This window comes from Salvelinus namaycush, chromosome 32, assembly GCF_016432855.1.
Source record: "Salvelinus namaycush isolate Seneca chromosome 32, SaNama_1.0, whole genome shotgun sequence".
In the NCBI taxonomy this organism is placed as follows: Eukaryota; Metazoa; Chordata; class Actinopteri; order Salmoniformes; family Salmonidae; genus Salvelinus; species Salvelinus namaycush.
Genome location: NC_052338.1, coordinates 34,638,261 through 34,659,395, shown reverse-complemented (window position 1 = coordinate 34,659,395; position 21,135 = coordinate 34,638,261).

Sequence of the window (21,135 nt, the reverse complement as noted above, 5' to 3'; positions counted from 1 at the left end):
TGTCTATACACACCATCCTATATAACTACTGTCTATACACACCATCCTATATAACTACTGTCTATACACACCATCCTGTATAACTACTGTCTATACTGTCTATACTCACCATCCTATATAACTACTGTCTATACACACCATCCTATATAACTACTGTCTTTACACACCATCCTATATAACTAATGTCTATACTGTCTATACTCACCATCCTATATAACTACTGTCTATACACACCATCCTATATAACTACTGTCTATACACACCATCCTATATAACTACTGTCTATACACACCATCCTATATAACTACTGTCTATACACACCATCCTATATAACTACTGTCCTATACACACATCCTATATAACTACTGTCTATACACACCATCCTATATAACTACTGTCTATACACACCCTCCTATATAATTACTGTCTATACTGTCATATACTCACCATCCTATATAACTACTGTCTATACACCCATCCTATATAACTACTGTCCCTATACACCCATCCTATGATAACTACTGTCTATACTGTCTATATCACCATCCTATAAAACTACTGTCTATACACACCATCCTATATAACTACTGTCTATACCACCATCCTGTATAACTACTGTCTATACACACCATCCTATATAACTACTGTCTATACTGTATTACAAACCATCCTATATAACTACTGTCTATACACACCATCCTATATAACTACTGTCTATACACACCAATCCTATATAACTACTGTCTATACACACCATCCTATATAACTACTGTCTATACTGTCTATACACACCATCCTATATAACTACTGTCAATACACACCATGCCTATATAACTACTGTCTATACTGTCTATACACACCATCCTATATAACTACTGTCTATACACACCATCCTATATAACTACTGTCTATACTGTCTATACACACCATCCTATATAACTACTGTCTATACACACCATCCTATATAACTACTGTCTATACTGTCTATACACACCATCCTATATAACTACTGTCTATACACACCATCCTATATAACTACTGTCTATACTGTCTATACACACCATCCTATATAACTACTGTCTATACTGTCTATACACACCATCCTATATAACTACTGTCTATACACACCATCCTATATAACTACTGTCTATACACACCATCATGTATAACTACTGTCTATACTGTCTATACACACCATCCTATATAACTACTGTCTATACACACCGTCCTATATAACTACTGTCTATACACACCATCCTATATAACTACTGTCTATACACACCATCCTATATAACTACTGTCTATACACACCATCCTGTATAACTACTGTCTATACACACCATCCTATATAACTACTGTCCATACTGTCTATATACACCATCCTATATAACTACTGTCTATACACACCATCCTATATAACTACTGTCTATACACACCATCCTATATAACTACTGTCTATACACACCATCCTATATAACTACTGTCTAATAACACCATCCTATATAGCTACTGTCTATACACACCATCCGATATAACTACTGTCTATACTGTCTATACTCACCATCCTATATAACTACTGTCTATACACACCATCCTATATAACTACTGTCTATACACACCATCCTATATAACTACTGTCTATACTGTCTATACTCACCATCCTATATAACTACTGTCTATACACACCATCCTATATAACTACTGTCTATACACACCATCCTATATAACTACTGTCTATACACACCATCCTATATAACTACTGTGTATACTGTCTATACACACCATCCTATATAACTACTGTCAATACACACCATCCTATAGTCTATACACACCATCCTATTTAACTACTGTCTATACACACCATCCTATATAACTACTGTCTATACTGTCTATACACACCATCCTATATAACTACTGTCAATACACACCATCCTATATAACTACTGTCTATACTGTCTATACACACCATCCTATATAACTACTGTCTATACACACCATCCTATATAACTACTGTCTATACACACCATCCTATATAACTACTGTCTATACACACCATCCTATATAACTACTGTCTATACACACCATCCTGTATAACTACTGTATATACTGTCTATACACACCATCCTATATAACTACTGTCTATACACACCATCCTATATAACTACTGTCTATACACACCATCCTGTATAACTACTGTCTATACACACCATCCTATATAACTACTGTCCATACTGTCTATATACACCATCCTATATAACTACTGTCTATACACACCATCCTATATAACTACTGTCTATACACACCATCCTATATAACTACTGTCTATACACACCATCCTAAATAACTACTATCTATACACACCATCCTATATAACTACTGTCTATACACACCATCCTATATAACTACTGTCTATACACACCATCCTATATAACTACTGTCTATACACACCATCCTATATAACTACTGTCTATACTGTCTAAACACACCATCCTATATAACTACTGTCAATACACACCATCCTATATAACTACTGTCTATACACACCATCCTATATAACTACTGTCTATACTGTCTATACACACCCTCCTATATAACTACTGTCTATACACACCATCCTATATAACTACTGTCTATACTGTCTATACACACCATCCTATATAACTACTGTCTATACACACACCATCCTATATAACTACTGTCTATACTGTCTATACACACCATCCCATATAACTACTGTCTATACACACCATCCTATATAACTACTGTCTATAACACCATCCTGTATAACTACTGTCTAAACTGTCTATACACACCATCCTATATAACTACTGTCTATACACACCATCCTATATAACTACTGTTTATACACACCATCCTGTATAACTACTGTCTATACACACCATCCTATATAACTAATGTCCATACTGTCTATATACACCATTCTATATAACTACTGTCTATACACACCATCCTATATAACTACTGTCTATACTGTCTATACTCACCATCCTATATAACTACTGTCTATACACACCATCCTATATAACTACTGTCTATACACACCATCCTATATAACTACTGTCTATACACACCATCCTATATAACTACTGTCTATGCACACCATCCTATATAACTACTGTCTATACACACCATCCTATATAACTACTGTCTATACACACCCTCCTATATAACTACTGTCTATACTGTCTATACACACCATCCTATATAACTACTGTCAATACACACCATCCTATATAACTACTGTCTATACACACCATCCTATATAACTACTGTCTATACACGCCATCCTATATAACTACTGTCTGTACTGTCTATACACACCATCCTATATAACTACTGTCTATACACACCATCCTATATAACTACTGTCTATACTGTCTATACACACCATCCTATATAACTACTGTCTATACACACCATCCTATATAACTACTGTCTATACACACTATCCTATATAACTACTGTCTATACTGTCTATACACACCATCCCATATAACTACTGTCTATACACACCATCCTATATAACTACTGTCTATAACACCATCCTGTATAACTACTGTCTATACTGTCTATACACACCATCCTATATAACTACTGTCTATACACACCATCCTATATAACTACTGTCTATACACACCATCCTGTATAACTACTGTCTATACACACCATCCTATATAACTAATGTCCACACTGTCTATATACACCATTCTATATAACTACTGTCTATACACACCATCCTATATAACTACTGTCTATACACACCATCCTATATAACTACTGTCTATACTGTCTATACTCACCATCCTATATAACTACAGTCTATACACACCATCCTATATAACTACTGTCTATACACACCATCCTATATAACTACTGTCTATACACACCATCCTATATAACTACTGTCTATACACACCATCCTATATAAGTACTGTCTATACACACCATCCTATATAACTACTGTCTATACACACCCTCCTATATAACTACTGTCTATACTGTCTATACTCACCATCCTATATAACTACTGTCTATACACACCATCCTATATAACTACTGTCTATACACACCATCCTATATAACTACTGTCTATACTGTCTATACTCACCATCCTATATAACTACTGTCTATACACACCATCCTATATAACTACTGTCTATACACACCATCCTATATAACTACTGTCTATACACACCATCCTATATAACTACTGTCTATACTGTCTATACACACCATCCTAGATAACTACTGTCAATACACACCATCCTATATAACTACTGTCTATACACACCATCCTATATAACTACTGTCTATACACACCATCCTATATAACTACTGTCTATACTGTCTATACACACCATCCTATATAACTACTGTCAATACACACCATCCTATATAACTACTGTCTATACTGTCTATACACACCATCCTATATAACTACTGTCTATACACACCATCCTATATAACTACTGTCTATACTGTCTATACACACCATCCTATATAACTACTGTCTATACACACCATCCTATATAACTACTGTCTATACACACCATCCTATATAACTACTGTCTATACACACCATCATATATAACTACTGTCTATACACACCATCCTATATAACTACTGTCTATACTGTCTATACACACCATCCTATATAACTACTGTCTATACACACCATCCTATATAACTACTGTCTATACACACCATCCTATATAACTACTGTCTATACACACCATCATATATAACTACTGTCTATACTGTCTATACACACCATCCTATATAACTACTGTCTATACTGTCTATACACACCATCCTATATAACTACTGTCTATACTGTCTATACACACCATCCTATATAACTACTGTCTATACACACACCATCCTATATAACTACTGTCTATACTGTCTATACACACCATCCTATATAACGACTGTCTATACACACCATCCTATATAACTACTGTCTATACACACCATCCTATATAACTACTGTCTATACACACCATCCTATATAACTACTGTCTATACACACCATCCTATATAACTACTGTCTATACACACCATCCTATATAACTACTGTCCATCCTGTCTATATACACCATCCTATATAACTACTGCTGTCCATATCTTTTCTATTCACATGCTGTCCATACTGTCTATACACATTATTCACATACATATATATTCTTTATATTCCGGACTGAGGTCCAGAAGCTAATGGTGTGTTCATGACAACTGGGAACTCGGGAAAAAACTAGGTCAAATCATGATGTCAGTGATCTTAAGGTCGGGAAAACCGGAGCTCTAGAAAAAAGCCCCGAGTGGCCGACTTGGAAATCCTAGTTGGATGACCGTTTAAAAATGAATTTTCACAGTCAGAGCTCGTTTTTTTTTTCTCTCCCAGAGTTCACAGTTGTCTTATTAAAACGCACTAAAGTCGGAGATTTCAGAGTTCCAAGTTCCGAGCTCCCAGGTGTTTTGAACTGGGCATAATTTCCTGCAATTCTATGCATTTTGCTATGGTGTTTTGTACTGTGTATTTACAGTAAATACTGTATTATCGACATAGCTAATTCTAATATTTATACTACTGTACATTGTATTTTAGTTACATTGTTTATAGACACCGTATATTTATTTATATACTGATTGTCTAATTGTATCTACTGCTGTACCTTTCACTCCTTGTATATCTTGCGTGATCCGGTGTCGATAGATATATACGTATAGATTACATTTGGAATACTGTTACAGTGCTATTTGAGCTGTTATTTGAATCATGTGTGTGTCCGTGTGTCGGTGTGTGTGTGTTGTGCCAAACATATGCCTGCGGTATCTGATGTCCTCAGTGCATCTTAAGGCTCGAACACGTCGCACTGAATGTGCTTCTAGCGTTCGTCTTCCGATCGTTCAGCGCATTGTGTTTTAGCTACCATCAGCTGTAGTCGTTTGACTGGCGACATTTTTTCACTAGATAGTTGCTCACTTGGTTTGCAAATTACGCTCAGAGGTGCTAAGTACTCTCGGCCAGCACACGCTATTGGTGTGTCAGAGCCTTTATATTACGCCTGCGATCAATATCATCTTGATGATGTGAAAGACTCTCAGTGTCACAAACACGCACACCCACACATCTCAGTCGATAGTTAAGCCAAGACAGTGCTCTGCTCACCAGCTGATCACACACACACACACACACACACACACACACACACACACACACACACACACACACACACACACACACACACACACACACACACACACACACACACACACACACACACACACGCACACACACACACACACTGCTGCTCACACAACTTCCATCTGCCTCATTCAGTACACCAGATCTACAGTCCCCCGACCTGACGGAATAGAGAGACTTAAAGGGTTCTCTCCCATTCCCCTGAGGAAGTTACATTACATAAAGACAGCTGAAGACTTTGATGCCTCTCACTGACTGACTCTCTCACTCATTCTCCAATGTAAGGGCTTTATTGGCATGGGAAACATATGTAAACATTGCCAAAGCAAATGAAATAGATAAATTCCAAAATAATGAAGACATATTTCAAATGTCATATTATGTGAAAATAGTTCAAGTACAAAAGGGAAAATAAATAAACATAAATATGGGTTGTATTTACAATGGTGTTTGTTCTTCACTGGTTGCCCTTTTCTTGTGGCAACAGGTCACAAATCTTGCTGCTGTGATTTTATCACAGTTTATCAAAATTGGGTTTGTGTTACTCGGAGCGGCACAGGGGAACCCAAGAGCGGACTTAGACGAGGAAACAGAGAAGAATGAACCAAGGTATTCACTGTAACACATGGAGATATGAAGGGCAGATCCGGGGAAGCTAGGATGAGGTGTAGGAAACCAGATGGGGAGGTCTGAGGATGGAGTGAGCTGGGTTGGGACTGGGTTAACAGGTCCGAGGTTGGAGTGAGCTGGGTTGGGACTGGGTAAAAACAGGTCTGAGGTTGGAGTGAGCTGGGTTGGGACAGGGTAAAAACAGGTCCGAGGTTGGAGTGAGCTGGGTTGGGACAGGGTAAACAGGTCCGAGGTTGGAGTGAGCTGGGTTGGGACAGGGTAAAACAGGTCCGAGGTTGGAGTGAGCTGGGTTGGGACAGGGTAAACAGGTCCGAGGTTGGAGTGAGCTGGGTTGGGACAGGGTAAAACAGGTCCGAGGTTGGAGTGAGCTGGGTTGGGACAGGGTAAACAGGTCCGAGGTTGGAGTGTGCTGGGTTGGGACAGGGTAAAACAGGTCCGAGGTTGGAGTGTGCTGGGTTGGGACATGGTAAAACAGGTCCGAGGTTGGAGTGTGCTGGGTTGGGACATGGTAAAACAGGAATCCAAGGGAGTGGTGGTGTGGTTAGTCCAGAACAGGGTAGCAGGGTGGTGAGATGTGGAACAGGAGACAGGAGCCAGAGTCAGGGCGGCAAGACTGTAGTGAGAGGATTAACAGTGTCAAGCAGGGTAACAGGTACAGCAGGGTAACAAGTACAGCAGGGTAACAGGTACAGCAGGGTAACAGGTACAGCAGGGTAACAGATACAGCAGGGTAACAAGTACAGCAGGGTAACTGGTACAGCAGGGTAACAAGTACAGCAGGGTAACAGGTACAGCAGGGTAACAAGTACAGCAGGGTAACTGGTACAGCAGGGTAACAAGTACAGCAGGGTAACAGGTACAGCAGGGTAACAGGTACAGCAGGGAATACAGGTACAGCAGGGTAACTGGTACAGCAGGGTAACGGGTACAGCAGGGTAACTGGATCTTGAATAATAATAACGTATTGAAGCATTAACTGACTGAGCAGAGATTATGATCTGTCAGAGTGAAAGTGGCAGAACTGAGTATTTGTAGAGGTCTTGATAATGGAACGAGTTGCAGCTGGTAGGGATCTGCTCTGACTCCAGCACACCTGTCTCCAACTACACACAAACAGAAAAGGAGGGGGAGAGAGAGAGAGAGAGTGTACTGGGGGAATGGCTGCAGGTCAAGCAGACACCGGATGACCACTTGGGGATGTGGCTGGAGCAGATGTGACAGTTTGTTTTTGAATTCCTTCTGTTTCTCTGTAATCTGAGGGAAATAATGTGTCTCTAATATGGTCATACATTTGGCAAGATGTTAGGACATGCAGCTCAGTTTCCACCTCATTTTGTGGGCAGTGTGCACATAGCCTGTCTTCTCTTGAGAGGCATGACTGCCTATTCGGTGGCCTTTCTCAATAGCAAGGCTCTGCTCACTGAGTCTGTACATAGTCAAAGCGTTCCTTAAGTTTGGGTCAGTCACAATGGTCATGTAGTCTGCCACTGTGTACTCTCTGTTTAGTGCCAAATAGCATTCTAGATTGCTTAGTTTTTTTTGTCAATTCTTTCCATTGTGTCAGGTAATCACCTTTTTGTTTTCTCATGATTTGGTTGGGTCTAATTGTGTTGCTGTCCTGGGGCTCCGTGGTGTCTGTTTGTGTTTCTGAACAGAGCCCCAGGGCCAGCTTGCTTAGGGGACTGAGATTTATTGTCAGGGCCCAGGTCTGACAGAATCTGTGCAGAAGATCTAGGTGCTGCTGTAGGCCCTCCTTGGTTAGTGACAGAAGCACCAGATCATCAGCAAATAGTAGACATTTGACTTCAGATTCTAGTAGAGTGAGGCCGGGTGCTGCAAACTGTTCTAGTGCCCTCGCCAATTCGTTGATATATATGTTGAAGAAGGTGGGACTTAAGCTGCATCCCTGTCTCACCCCACGGCCCTGTGGAAATAAATTATTTTTTTGTCAATTTAAGCAGCACATTTCTGTTTTTTGTACATGGATTTTAAAATGTTCTATGTTTTTCCCCAAACTCCACTTTCCATCAATTTGTATAGCAGAGCCTCATGTCAAATTGAGTCAAAAGCTTTTTTGAAATCAACAAAGCATGAGAAGACTTTGCCAATGTTTTGTTTTGTTTGTTTGTCAATTAGGGTGTGCAGGCCCGCCCCAACAGATCCACAGATGATAAAAATCTCTATTGCACTCCACACTGCCCTTTCCCACCTGGACAAAAGGAACACCTATGTGAGAATGCTATTCATTGACTTCAGCTCAGCGTTCAACACCATAGTGCCCTCAAAGCTCATCACTAAGCTAATGACCCTGGGACTCAACACCTCCCTCTGCAACTGGATCCTGAGAGGCCGCCCCCAGGTCGTAAGTGTAGGTAACAACCTATCCGCCACGCTGATCCTCAACACGAGAACCCCCTCAGGGGTGCGTGCTCAGTCCCCTCTTGTACTCCCTGTTCACTCATGACTGCATGACCAGGCGCGACTCCAACACCATCATTAAGTTTGCCGATGACACAGCAGTGGTAGGCCTGATCCCCGAAAACGATAAGACAGCCTATAGGAAGGAGGTCAGAGACCTGGCCGTGTGGTGCCAGGACAACAACCTCTCCCTCAACGTGATCAAGACAAAGGAGATGATTGTGGACTACAGGAAAAGGAGGACCGAGCACGCCCCCATTCTCATCGACGGGGCTGTAGTGGAGCAGGTTGAGAGCTTTAAGTTCCCTGGTGTCCACATCACCAACAAACTATCATGTTCCAAACACACCAAGACAGTCGTGAAGAGGACACGACAAAGCATATTCTCCCTCAGGAGACTGAAAAGATTTGGCATGGGCCCTCAGATCCTCAAAAAGTTCTACAGCTGCACCATCAAGAGCATCCTGACTGGTTGCATCACTGCCTGGTATGGCAACTGCTCGCCTCCGACTGCAAGGCACTACAGAGGGTAGTGCGTACGGCCCAGTACATCACTGGGGCCAAGCTTCCTGTCATCCAGGACCTCTATACCAGGCAGTGTCTACATCCGGCGCCGACAGAGATGGCCGCTGAGGAAACTATGCAGTATTTTGTTTTGTTTATCTATTATTTCGTACATTGTTACCCTAGGAAATCTTAAGTTTTATCACATACAGCCGGGAAGAACTATTGGATATAAGAGCAACATCAACTTACCAACATTACGACCGGGAATACGACTTTCCCGAAGCGGATTCTCTGTTTGGTCCACCACCCAGGACAATGGATCGGATCCCAGCTGGTGACCCAAAACAACGACGCCGCAGGAGGGGCAGAAGAAGTGGTCTTCTGGTCAGGCTCCGTAGACGGGCACATTTTGCACCGCTCCCGAGTTTACTACTCGCCAATGTCCAGTCTCTTGACAACAAGGTAGACGAAATCCGAGCAAGGGTTGCCTTCCAGAGAGACATCAGAGATTGTAAAGTTCTTTGTTTCACGGAAACGTGGCTCACTCGAGACACGCTATCGGAGTCGGTACAGCCACCTGGTTTTTTCCCGCATCGCGCCGACAGAAACAAACATCTCTCTGGTAAGAAGAAGGGCGGGGGGGTATGCCTTATGATTAACGAGACGTGGTGTGATCATAACAACATACAGGAACTCAAGACCTAGAATTCCTTACAATCAAATGTCAACCGCATTATCTACCAAGATAATTATTTTCGATTATGATCACAGCCGTATATATCCCCCCCCCCCAAGCAGACACATCGATGGCTCTGAAAGAACTTCATTGGACTCTATGTAAACTGGAAACCACATATCCTGAGGCTGCATTCATTGTAGCTGGGGATTTTAACAAGGCTATTCTGAAAACAAGACTCCCTAAATTTTATCAGCATTTCAAATGTGCTACCCGGGCGGAAAAAATCCTGGACCATTGTTCCTCTAACTTCCGCGACGCATACAAAGCACTGCCCCGCCCTCCTTTCGGAAAATCTGACCACGACTCCATTTTGTTGCTCCCAGCCTATAGACAGAAACTAAAACAGGAAACGCCCATGCTCAGGTCTGTTCAACGCTGGTGGTCCGACCAATCTGATTCCACGCTTCAAGATTGCTTCGATCACGTGGACTGGGATGTGTTCCGCATAGCGGCGAACAATAACATTGATGAATACGCTGATTCGGTGAGCGAGTTTATTAGCAAGTGCATCGGTGATGTTGTACCCACAGCAACTATTAAAACATTCCCCAAACAGAAACCGTGGATTGATGGCAGCATTCATGCAAAACTGAAAGCAAGAACCACTGCTTTTAAGTCAGGGCAAGGCAACCCGGAAACATGACCGAATACAAACAGTGTAGCTATTCCCTCCGCAAGGCAATCAAACAAGCTAAGCGTCAGTATAGAGACAATGTAGAGTTGCAATTCAACAGCTCAGACACGAGAGGTATGTGGCAGGGTCTACAGCCAATCACAGACTACAAAAAGAAAACCAGCCCCGTCGCGGACCAGGATGTCTTGCTCCCAGACAGACTAAACAACTTCTTTGCTCGCTTTGAGGACAATACAGTGATAACGACACGGCCCGCAACCAAAACCTGCTTCACCGCAGCCAACGTGAGTAAAGCATTTAAACGTGTTAACCCTTGCAAGGCTGCCGGCCCAGACAGCATCCCTAGCCGCATCCTCAGAGCATGTGCAGACCAGCTGCCTGGTGTGTTTACGGACATATTCAATCAATCCTTATCCCAGTCTGCTGTTCCCACATGCTTCAAGAGGGCCACCATTGTTCCTGTTCCCAAGAAAGCTAAGGTAAATTAACTAAATGACTATCGCCCCGTAGCACTCACCTCCGTCATCATGAAGTGCTTTGAGAGACTAGTCAAGGATCATATCACCTCCACCCTACCTGACACCCTAGACCCACTCCAATTTGCTTACCACCCCAATAGGACCACAGACAACGCAATCGCAATCACACTGCACACTGCCCTAACCGACCTGGACAAGAGGAATACCTATGTAAGAATGCTGTTCATCAACTACAGCTCAGCATTTAACACCATAGTACCCTCCAAACTCGTCATTAAGCTCGAGACCCTGGGTCTCGACCCCGCCCTGAGCAACTGGGTCCTGGACTTCCTGACGGGCCGCACCCCAGGTGGTGAGGGTAGGAAACAATATCTCCACCCCACTGGTCCTCAACACTGGGGCCCCACAAGGGTGCGTTCTCAGCCCTCTCCAGTACTCCTTGTTCACCCATGACTGCGCGGCCATGCACTCCTCCAACACAATCATCAAGTTTGCAGACGACACTACAGTGGTAGGCTTGATTACCAACAACGACGAGACGTCCTACAGGGAGGAGGTGAGGGCCCTCGGAGTGTGGTGTCAGGAAAATAACCTCACACGCAACGTCAACAAAACAACGGAGATGATCATGGACTTCAGGAAACAGCAGAGGGAGCACCCCCCTATCCACATCGACGGGACAGTAGTGGAGAAGGTGGAAAGTTTTAAGTTCCTCGGCGTACACATCACGGACAAACTGAAATGGTCCACCCACACAGACAGCGTTGTGAAGAAGGCGCAACAGCGCCTCTTCAACCTCAGGAGGCTGAAGAAATTTGGCTTGTCACCAAAAACACTCAAACTTTTACAGATGCACAATCGAGAGCATCCTGTCGGGCTGTATCACCACCTGGTACGGCAACTGCTCCGCCCACAACCGTAAGGCTCTCCAGAGGGTAGTGAGGTCTGCACAGCGCATCACCAGGGGTAAACTACGTGCCCTCCTGGACACCTAAACCACCCGATGTCACAGGAAGGCCAAAAAGATAATCGACAACAACCACCTGAGCCACTGCCTGTTTCCCCGCTATCATCCAGAAGGCGAGGTCAGAACAGGTGCATCAAAGCTGCGACCGAGAGACTGAAAAACAGCTTCTATCTCAAGGTCATCAGACTGTTAAACAGCCATCACTAACATTGAGTGGCTGCTGCCAACATACTGACTCAAATCTCTAGCCGCTTAATAATTACAAATTGGATGTAATAAATATATCACTTGTCACTTTAAACAATAGCACTTTATATAATGTTTACATACCCTACATTGCTCATCTCATATGTATATACAGTACTCTATACCATCTACTGCATCTTGCCTATGTCGTTCGGCCATCGCTAATCCATAAATATTTTTACGTACATAATCTTATTCATTCCTTTACATCTTGTGTGTATAAGGCAGTTGTGAAAATGTTAGATTAGATTACTTGTTAGATATTGGATATAGCCTCCACATTGACTCTGTACCGGTACCCCCTGTATATAGCCTCCACATTGACTCTGTACCGGTACCCCCTGTATATAGCCTCCACATTGACTCTGTACCGGTACCCCCTGTATATAGCCTCCACATTGACTCTGTACCGGTACCCCCTGTATATAGCCTCCACATTGACTCTGTACCGGTACCCCCTGTATATAGCCTCCACATTGACTCTGTACCGGTACCCCCTGTATATAGCCTCCACATTGACTCTGTACCGGTACCCCCTGTATATAGCCTCCACATTGACTCTGTACCGGTAACCCCTGTATATAGCCTCCACATTGACTCTGTACCGGTACCCCCTGTATATAGCCTCCACATTGACTCTGTACCGGTACCCCCTGTATATAGCCTCCACATTGACTCTGTACCGGTACCCCCTGTATATAGCCTCCACATTGACTCTGTACCGGTAACCCCTGTATATAGCCTCCACATTGACTCTGTACCGTAGCACCCTGTATATAGCCTCCACATTTACTCTGTACTGGTACCCCCTGTATATAGCCTCCACATTGACTCTGTACCGGTACCCCCTGTATATAGCCTCCACATTGACTCTGTACCGGTACCCCCTGTATATAGCCTCCACATTGACTCTGTACCGGTACCCCCTGTATATAGCCTCCACATTGACTATGTACCGGTAACCCCTGTATATAGCCTCCACATTGACTCTGTACCGTAGCACCCTGTATATAGCCTCCACATTGACTCTGTACCGGTACCCCCTGTATATAGCCTCCACATTGACTCTGTACCGGTACCCCCTGTATATAGCCTCCACATTGACTCTGTACCGGTACCCCCTGTATATAGCCTCCACATTGACTCTGTACCGGTACCCCCTGTATATAGCCTCCACATTGACTCTGTACCGGTACCCCCTGTATATAGCCTAGCTATTGTTATTTTACTGCTGCTCTCTAATTATTTGTTACTTTTACATTTTATTTTTGAAATGTATTTTTATTTTTTGATGTTTTTGTGGTTTTTGTATAATTTTTTATTTTTTATTTTTTATTTACATATCTATTTTTTACATAACACTTATTTTTCTTAAAACTGCATTGTTGGTTAAGCGCTTGTAAGTAAGGATTTCGCTGTAAGGTGAATACCTGTTGTATTCGGCGCATGTAACAAACACAATTTGATTTGATTTGAAAAAGATTGGAGAAGTGGTTTACCCATTCATCTCCGTTTTGGATAGATAACTCTTCATGTTGTTGTTTGTTTAGAAGTGGTTAGACTCTATGGATTCTTCAATTACATTGAGCTGATTTCTGACGTGCTGTTCCTTTATATTCCGTAGTGTATTTATGCATTGTTTTAGTGATTCACCATAGTGAAGGCGTAGACTCAGGTTTTCTGAGTCTCTATGTTTTGGTTGGACAGGTTTCTCAATTTCTTTGAGGTTTTTGCATTCTTCATCAAACCATTTGTCATTGTTGTTAATTTTCTTAGGTTATCTGTTTGAATTTTTTTTATTTGATAGGGAAGCTGAGAGGTCAAATATACTGTTAAGATTTTCTACTGCCAACTTTACACCTTCACTATTACAGTGGAAAGTTTTGTCCAGGAAGTTGTCTAAAAGGGATTGAATTTGTTGTTGCCTAATTGTTTTTTGGTAGGTTTCCACACTACATTCCTTCCATCTATAGTATTTCTTAATATTATTCACTTCCTTTGGCTTTGATGTCTCATGATTTGAGTATTGCTCTGTTCAAGTAGACTGTGATTTTGCTGTGATCTGATAGGGGTGTCAGTGGGCTGACTGTGAACGCTCTGAGATACTCTGGGTTGAGGTCAGTGATAAAGTAGTCTTCAGTACTACTGCCAAGAGATGAGCTATAGGTGTACCTACCATAGGAGTCCCCTCGAAGCCTACCATTGACTATGTACATACCCAGCATGCAACAGAGCTGCAAGAGTTGTGACCCGTTTTTGTTGGTTATGTTGTCGTAGTTGTGTCTGGGGGGCATATGGGGGAGGGAATTCTGTCACCTCCAGGCAGGTGTTTGTCCCCCTGTGTGCTGAGGGTGTCACGTTCTTGTCCTATTCTGGCATTTAGGTCGCCAGAGACTAGTACATGTCCCTGGGACTAGAAATGATTGATTTCCACCTCAAGGATGGAGAAGCTGTCTTCGTTAAAGTATAGGGATTCTAGTTAGGGGATGTAGGAAGCACACAGGAGGACATTTTTCTCTGTTGAGATCATTTCCTTTTGAATTTCTAGCCAAATGTAAAATGTTCCAGTTTTGAAAAATTTTATAGAGTGAGTTAGGTCTGCTCTATACCAAATTAGCATACCCTCTATCTCTCTTTCTTTCTTTCTCTCTGTCTCACTCTATGTCTCTCCTTCTCTCTCAATGCTCTCTTTCTTTCTGCTCACCACTCTCTCTCTCATATTTTCTCTCTCTCAGACACACACACACATATCCCTCGGTGTGTAGTCGTGCTTTTAGTGAGCCATTATCACACAGGAAGTGACAATTAATTGGTGTCTGCTCTCAGAATAGAGGAGTGATAGGGCCAATCTGCATACTAAATTATCATATTACATCACAGCACTGGTATGTCATACTGGCCTCCACAATCACCCGACCTCAACCCAAATGAGATGGTTTGGGATGAGTTGGACCGCAGCGTGAAGGAAAAGCAGCCAACACGTGCTCAGCATATATGGGAAATCCTTGAAGACTGTTGGAAAATCATTCCAGGTGAAGCTGGTTGAGAGAATGCCAAGAGCGTGCAAAGCTGTCTTCAAGGCAAAGGGTGGCTACTTTGAAGAATTTGTTTAACACTTTTTTGGTTACTACATCATGATTACATATGTGTTATTTAATAGTTTTGACATCTTCACTATTATTCTACAATGTAGAAAATAGTAAAAATAAAGAAAAACCCTTGAATGAGTAGCTGTGTCCATACCTGTGACTGGTACTGTACATACTAAGAATATATTTATTTTTTAATGTATACCTAAAGGGGTCCTACAATTCTAAATCAAATAGCTAAATGATTCTTGGTATAACCATCGTAAAACAATTCCATTGCTTAGTAGAACCCCTCCTCCCGGCTTAGACCTCTTACATGCTGACTAGACCTGGCGTCCGGGTGCGTCCGGGTGCGTCCGGGTGCGTCCGGGAGCGTCCGGGTGCGTCCGGGTGCGTCCGGGTGCGTCCGGGTGCGTACGGGTGCGTCCAGGAGCGTACGGGTGCGTCCGGGTGCGTCCGGGTGCTTCCGGGAGCGTACTGGTGCGCCATCGCGCGCATCTTGATTTTGTCCACCCACACCAGACGCGATCACGACACGCAGGTTGAAATATCAAAACAAACTCTGAACCAACTGTATTCATTTGGGGACAGGTCGAAAAGTATTAAACATTTATGGCAATTTAGGTAGCTTACTAGATTGCTGTTGCTAGCTAATTTGTCCTGGGATATAAACATTGGGTTGTTATTTTACCTGAAATACACAAGGTCCTCTACTCTGACAATTAATCCACAGGTAAAAGGGTAAACTGAGTTAGTTTCTAGTAATCTCTCCTCCTTCAGGCTTCTTCTTCTTTGGACTTTATATGGTGGTTGGCCACCAACTTTAAGGTGCATTACGACCACCAACTAGATAGGAGTGTGGACCTCAGTTCATCTTTCAATCACCCACGTGGGTATATGCTCCAAAAAACCAATGAGGAGACGGGAGAGGCCTGACTTGCGGCGAGTCAAGCGTCACAAATAGAATCAGACGCTCGTTGACGCACACGAGCAGTTTGGATGCAATGATTGAATAGCATGTATGTGTAAATGTATGTTTTTGCAACGCTCGCACACATAACGCGAGCGGTGTGGTCAGCATGTTAACCTGTTTGGGCTCAAGGGGCAGTATTGAGTAGCCAGATAAAAGGTGCCCATTTCAAAAAGGCCTCGTACTCAATTCTTGCTCGTACAATATGCATATTATTATTACTATTGGATAGAAAACACTCTCTAGTTTCTAAAACCGTTTGAATTATATCTGTGGGTGAAACAGAACTGGACTTAGAGCAATTTTCCTATGTGTATGTCAGAATGCAGAATTTTGCTGGCTGTTCTGAGACCTGTGTATTAATTTGCCTGTCCTCTATTGGTTGAGATGCACTGCATACGCCTTCCCCTGGGTGTCAGCGAATAGGGAGACTTGAAATGGAGTTTCTACGTAGTTCCCAAAGGTTATAAATTGCTTGGAACCGAAGCGTCCCATCTTTCCACTCTTCGCTCTGACGCAGGGAGGGTCTTGGCATGTCATTTTAGAAGCTCCCGTTTTAGCTCCTAGATATATCCGGCTCTGTTTTTATTCGATATAGGTGTTGAAGACATCGTAATGTTGTTATTTTAAACCGAATTATATCAGTTTATGTCAGTATATTGCGATTTTCGGGTATTTATTTTCGTGACGTTGTAGGAAGTTGGGTATCTCTGGCCCACATGGCTATTGTTTACTGCTAATTGCAACGTTGAAGACGACGTTCTCCAACCTAGCAACGATTCTTTTGGACAAAGGACACCTTTCCCAAGATTCTGATGGGAGTTCATCAAAAAGTAAGAACTATTTATGCTGATAATTCATTGTTCTGTTGGAAAAAGTAAAATGCATAAGACGCCATTACTTGCAGTGTAGCCTTGCTTTATCGCACCCTGTATTGCGCAGTAACGTTAATTTTAAAAATGTAATTCAGCGATTGCATTAAGAACTAATTTGTCTTTCAATTGCTGTCCAACCTGTATTTTTTTAGTCAAGTTTATGAATAGTTTTCGATAAGAATAGGTGCCTTTCCAAGATGGCGCCGGACAGATTGCTTGAGATTTTGGACACTATTCTCATTGTATAAGCACGATTTGTGCCGCTAAATATGCACATTTTCGAACAAACTCTATATGCATTGTGTAATATGATGTTACAGGACTGTCATCTGAAGAATTCTGAGAAGGTTAGTGAAACAATTAATATATTTTGGTGGTTTATACGTTATCACTATTTTTGCCTTGAATCAATGCTGTTGTTATGTTTGCTATTGTGCTAAGCTAATATAACGCTATATTGTGTTTTCGCTGTAAAACACTTGATAAATCGGAAATATTGTCTGGAATCATAAGATGCCTGTCTTTCAATTGCTGTACACTATGTATTTTTCAGAAATGTTTTATGATGAGTATTTAGTTATTTGGCGTTGGTGTCTGTAATTATTCTGTCTGCTTTCGGTGCAATTTCTGACTGTAGCTGCAATGTAAACTATTATTTATACCTGAAATATGCAAATTTTTCTAACAAAACATATGCTATACAATAAATATGTTATCAGACTGTCATCTGATGAAGTTGTTTCTTGGTTAGTGGCTATTTATATCTTTATTTGGTCGAATTTGTGATAGCTACTGATGGAGTAAAAAACTGATGGAGTAAAAAAGGGGTGTCTTTTGCTAACGTGGTTAGCTAATAGATTTACATATTGTGTCTTCCCTGTAAAACATTTTAAAAATCGGACATGTTGGCTTGATTCACAAGATGTGTACCTTTCATATGCTGTATTGGACTTGTTAATGTGTGAAAGTTAAATATTTAAAAAATATATATTTTGAATTTCGCGCCCTGCACTTTGAGCTGGCTGTTGTCATAAGTGTACCGGCGTCGGGCTGCAGCCATAAGAAGTTAAAACCTCTAACGAGTCACAAACCCGGATCCGGGATCCCCCCCATCAAAAAAGCTGACTAGCATAGCTGACTAGCATAGCCTAGCCTAAAGCCACAGGGATATCATATAATAAAATGTTCATGAAATCACAAGTCCAAGACACCAAATGAAAGATACACATCTTGTGAATCCAGCCATCATTTCTGATTTTTAAAATGTTTTACAGGGAAGACACAATATGTATTTCTATTAGCTAACCACAATAGCAAAAGACACAACTTTTTTTTTTCCACCATTTTTTTCCTGCATAGGTAGCTATCACAAATTCGACCAAATAAAGATATAAATAGTCACTAACCAAGAAACAACTTCATCAGATGACAGTCTGATAACATATTTATTGTATAGCATATGTTTTGTTCGAAAAATTTGCATATTTCAGGTATAAATCATAGTTTTACATTGCAGCCACCATCACAACTCTCACCAAAGCAACTAGAATAACTACAGAGACCAACGTGAATTACCTAAATACTCATCATAAAACATTTATGAAAAATACACAGCGTACAGCAAATGAAAGACAAAGATCTTGTGAATCCAGCCAATATTTCAGATTCTTTAAGTGTTTTACAGCGAAAACACAATTTAGCATTATATTAGCTTACTACAATAGCCAACCACACAGCAGCATTGATTCATGCATGTTAGCGATAGCGAATAAACCAGCAAAAGATATTACATTTTTCACTAACCTTCTCAAAACTTCATCAGATGACAGTCCTATAACATCATATTACACAATACATATATTGTTTGTTCGAAAATGTGCATATTTAGCGGCACAAATCGTGGTTATACAATGAGAATAGTAGCCAAGCTGCAAAGAAAATGTCGGGAGAAATCTTGGGAGAGGCACCTAATCTAATCAATAACTAATCATTAACTTGACTAAAAAATACAGGTTGGACAGCAAATGAAAGATACATTAGTTCTTAATGCAACCGCTGTGTTAGATTTTTAAAATTAACGTTACTACGACATACAGCGTGCGTTAAAGCGAGACCGCACCGAAATTAATGGCGGAATAGTAGTTTTAGTAGAACAACGAATTAACATCATAAATAGTTCTTACTTTTTGATGAGCTTCCATCAGAATCTTGGGCAAGTTGTCCTTTGTCCAGAAGAATCGTTGCTCGGTTGTAGATTGTCGCCTTCAACTTTGGAATTAGCAGTAAACATTAGCCATGTGGCGAAGACGTGTCCAACTCACTATAACGCAGCACTAAGAAAATTCCGAAAATCGCAATATACTGATATAAACTGATATAACTCGGTTTAAAATAACTACATTATGACGTTTTTAACACCTATATCGAATAAAATCAGAGCCGGATATATCTAAGGCCTATAACGAGAGCTTTCCAGAATGCCATCCTGAGGTCTGTCTCGCGTCATGGCGAACGTTGAAAAGAGTGCACCCCACGTACCAAGACCCTTTATATGGCCTCAGATCTGCCTAGCAACTCCATTCCAATTCTCACTGCTTGCTGACATCTAGGGGAAGGCGTATGCAGTGCATGTCGACCAATAGAATACATGCAAATTAATAAACTGACCCTAGAACAGAGTGCCCGATTTCAGATTTCTCACTTCCTGACAGGAAGTTTGCTCCAACTTGAGTTATGTTTTACTCACAGATATAATTCAAACGGTTTTAGAAACTAGAGAGTGTTTTCTATCCAATAGTAATAATAATATGCATATTGTATGAGCAAGAATTGAGTATGAGGCAGTTTAATTTGGGAACGAATTTTTACAAAGTGAAAACAGCGCCCCCATATTGACAAGAAGTTAAGGATTAATGACTCTATTGGGGCAATTCCACGAGACACCCCACACATTATTTTAATTTTATTTCTGGGAAACAAGTATGTATCTTACTGTATTAGATTTCAATTAAAATGGGGAAAAAATTGCATTTTAACAAGATTTTTCCTAGGACTGTCTGAGAGTGGTCTGAGTGGGGAGGGGAAAACTGAAAACTAGCTGTTATTGGCAGAGAGGTTTGGAACTCTCTTTGTTATTGTTCTATTTACTCATTTTCCCTCGCGGTGATGTCACCATGGAAAGCCAAAACGCTCGACCTTTCAGATCTGCTGATTAGAAGTTCCTGTGTAGATTGTATTTAGAACCAGCAACTATCAGTAAAATAACACCGAACAAATTTATTCAAACTTTTACAGTGTTATTCGCTTCATCAGCAGGAAAAACAGACTGTTGACTGCACTGGCCCTTTAAGAC